We start from the raw sequence: 3,981 nt of genomic DNA on the forward strand, positions 1-3,981 counted from the left end.
GGAGGAGCTTAGGGTTGTCAGTATTTGCAGGTTGTGAATTGTGTTTTGTGTTGTGTAATTTGAGAGTACTTTCAGATATGAATGTCTTTTGAATTTCTGATTTGCAGTATTGAGCATATATGAAGTATTTTATGAATTCTAGAGATCTATTTTTAGCACTTAAAAGAATGTAGTTTCATAGGAGTATAAAAGTGCAGACAATGTGATTCTCAGAGAAGAAACTGCAAGTTTCAGTTTCAGATAAGAAACTGCAAGTTCAGTTTCAGATAAGAAACTGCAACTTTCAGAGGCAGAGCATTTATATTAACACGGCCTTTTCAAACAGGGTTAACATCATGTTGGAAGTTTTATTCATGGTCGAAAATGGAACTACTAGCTAGTTAACATCATGTTGATCAACATTCATGCATAGCACATCTTCATATGATGCACAGTCAAAATGCCCACACAATGTCGAGTGTGCGAAACACAGAGAAAATGAGGGACGAAGTTTTGGCAAGTGTTGGACGTGGTTTTGGGCTGCCCCGTCTAGGCTTTCATTTTTAACATGCGCAACCCACGACCTCAGATGGGAGGTCCATAGGCCTGTTTGTATTTTCTTAGGGCCGTCATGTATCGACCGGCCTATGGACCTCCCATCCGAGGTTCTATTTTTGGCAGCCCACTTTATGTTTTTTTGAAGGAAACGCAGAGGTCTGTTCTATTTTTCTATATAAGAATAGGAATGCCAGGTCCAACTTATGTTTCCCTTCTAACTATATTATATATATTTAAATTATTTTATATGTTATTATATATTATTTTTATTGTCATCATATATTTAACAGATACTTACATATGTAAGAAAACAATATCCCACATCTTATTAACTTATAAAAATAATTTCTTAACAAATAAAATCCTGGATTGTTTTGGCACGAAAATCCTAGTGATTGTGTACAAAAGCTTGGTAAGATTTAAGAACGAATGTAATAATATCACTTATTATTTAAATATATTTATAACAAAATGCTCAGCCCCTTTTTATTTTTTGATAACATGGCTGGCCCAACCCAACATTATAATTAGAATCAGCCCAGCAAAATCGTGTATTTCGAGAAAGTGCAAATGGCCTGTAATTTTTTAGGAAATAAAATAAATGGGCCACATGGACGCTACATTATTTGTTCACCCAGCCCAGCTAATGGCTGTAATTCAAAAAAAGATCAAATTGACTGTAAATTCTACCGCGCAAAAAAAGAGTGTAAATTCTGAAAAATGGGTTGAATACGTCCCACATTTTTGGAGGCTGAAATGTGGGCCAATAGGTCGAAGCCAACGCAAGTCGTTGTCAATTTAGTCAACAAATGATTCTGACATGTTAGCCGTTGGATTTACATCCAACGACCGGCATCCATCTTCAATCTCTCGTCTTCTTCCTCCAGCGCCGCTGGGACCACCTCCCGCCTCCTGCTGCTAGTAGCTCTGCTTAGCACGCTTCGCTATGAAGTGCTACTGCACCGTTGGCCAGGCCATCCCTCCACCCCTCCACACCTCCTGTTCTTCTCCACTGACTACTGAACCACACCGCACTAGAACCAGTTAACCCTCGTACACCTCTCCGTCTGCGACTCTACTTCCGCGTCTTCCCATCTCCGGCTCGTTGCTGTCCGAGGCCTCGCTGTCGTGCACCACCTTGGATGCGCTTGGCGCGGCATGGTCAATGTGGTCAATGAACGACACCATCGGAAGTAGACTGTGCGTGGAGAGGCTGACAGCTGGGTCCATGGCCGCACACAAGGAAATGCCTCCTTATTACACGCAAAATAATGATTCCTCCACCTGACATCTGGGACCCACCGGAAGGGCCTCTGTATTTCACAAAAATAACGTGCCCCCCACTGACATATCGGACCCACTAGCTATCTTCGCACGCAAGGAAGTTCCTCCTTATTACGCACAAAAAATGAATATTCCCCGTGCCAGCTAGAACCCAGCATAGTGGGAGGCTGACTTGTGGGCCTACCAAGTTGACGGGGATGGAGGGCTTTGTCAACTTAGTCAATATGAACTATTCTAGCTCCTGTTACCGTACGATGTTCATCCAACAGCCGTAGTGCTTCTTCAACCTCTGGTCTTCTTGCTCCAGCCGCCTAAACCAGTGCCGGTCGTGCCGCGTGCTCCTGCCTCCCGTGGCCGGCTGTGATGCCGCGGAGGCCTCACCGCCCCCTACTACTCCCACCGTTGGTCAGGACATCCCTCTACTCACCCACACCCCCTGCTATTCTGCGGCGACAGCAACCTCACACCACAGCCGAACCAGTGAACCCTCGCACTCCTCTTCGCGTGGGCATCCACTGCTGCATCTTCCCCGGCTCCGAGTCGTCCCCTTCCTAGTCCTCGTCGTCGTCCACCGCTATGGTGCCCTCGGCGCGGCGTGGTCAACGTGGTCAATGAACGACTTCCATCGGACGTGGACTGTACGTGGAGAGGCTGACAGCTGGGTCCATGGTCACAACAAGGAAGTGCCTCCTTATTACGCGCAAAATAATGATTCCTCCACCAGACAGTGGGGACCCACCAGACAGGCCACCCTATTTCACAAAAAAACATTTCCCCCTGACTGCTGGGACTCACCAGCTACATCTTCGCACGCAAGGAAGTGCGTCCAGGAAAAAACGATTTGTCCCCCTGACTGTTGGGACCCACCATCTACATCTTCGCACACAAGGAAGTGCGTCTGGGCAAAAAAACGATTCGCCCCCCTGACTGCTAGGACCCACCAGCTACATCTTCGCACGCAAGGAAGTGCCTGACAGTCGGGACCCACCTGGTCGAAGCATACGTAGCGTTGTCATTCTGGTCGTGAACGTGTACGTGCATATATACTGGTGGATGTAGAGGCGTGCACGTGTCGTAGTAGAGGCGTGTACGTGTCGTATTAGAGGCGCACACGTAGCATGTACACGTACGTACATCGAGCAGGGTGCAAGAAAGAAAATATGGCCACGTATGTGTACATACGGGCGGGGTCTCGAACGCCTACTTGCGCATACATACGGCCAGGGCTCATGTACATGGCTGGGTCGAAACGGAGAAACAATGTTGTCGTCGTGTTCATGGGGAGGCAACGGAATGCGTCATGTTCATGGGGAGGCAACGGAATGCGTCATGTTCATGGGGAGGCAACGGAATGCTCGTGTTCATTGGGAGGCAACGGAACGTGTGGGAGCTAACCGGCTGGGTCGGAACGGAATGCGTGGTCGTGTTCATCGGGAGGGCTTGGACGGAACAGGAGATGGAAATGAGGCCTGGCGTACCGCAAACTGGAGCAAACGTACCTCCTACGTTCGGAAAGGGGTCCTGTTGACCGGGAGGGGTGTGCCGTACCGCAAAATGGAGGAAACGGACCTCCTACGGTCGAAACGGGGGTCCTGTTGATTGGGAGGGGTGTGGCGTACCGCAAAACGGACGAAACGGACCTCCTACGGTCAAAACGGGGGTCCTGTTGATCGTGAGGGGTGTGGCATACCGCAAAACGGACGAAACGGACCTCCTACGGTCGAAACGGGGGTCCTGTTGATCGGGAGGGGTGTGGCGTACCGCAAAACGTACGAAATGGACCTCCTACAGTCGAAACGGGGGTCCTGTTCATCGGGAGGGGTGTGGCGTACCGCAAAACGGGACTCCACGGGATACTGTTCATCTCCACCGTCGACCTCCTCCAGCCTCCACGGGATACCGTCGACCTCCTCCAGCCTCCACGGGCTCCTGTTCATCCAGTCTCCACCGCGCGCTACTCCACCTGCTACTGTTCAACCACCCCTCCACGGGCACCCCTCCACCATCTACTGTTCATCCAGCCCTCCACACCATGGGGTCCTGTTCAACCACCCCTCCACAGGAACCCCTCCACCGTCTACTGTTCATCCAGCCCTCCACACCACAGGGTCCTGTTCATCCAGAGGCAACGCCACTGCTCACTGTTCATCCAACCCCCCC

This window comes from Triticum dicoccoides, chromosome 1A (genome assembly GCF_002162155.2).
Source record: "Triticum dicoccoides isolate Atlit2015 ecotype Zavitan chromosome 1A, WEW_v2.0, whole genome shotgun sequence".
Classification (NCBI taxonomy): domain Eukaryota; kingdom Viridiplantae; phylum Streptophyta; class Magnoliopsida; order Poales; family Poaceae; genus Triticum; species Triticum dicoccoides.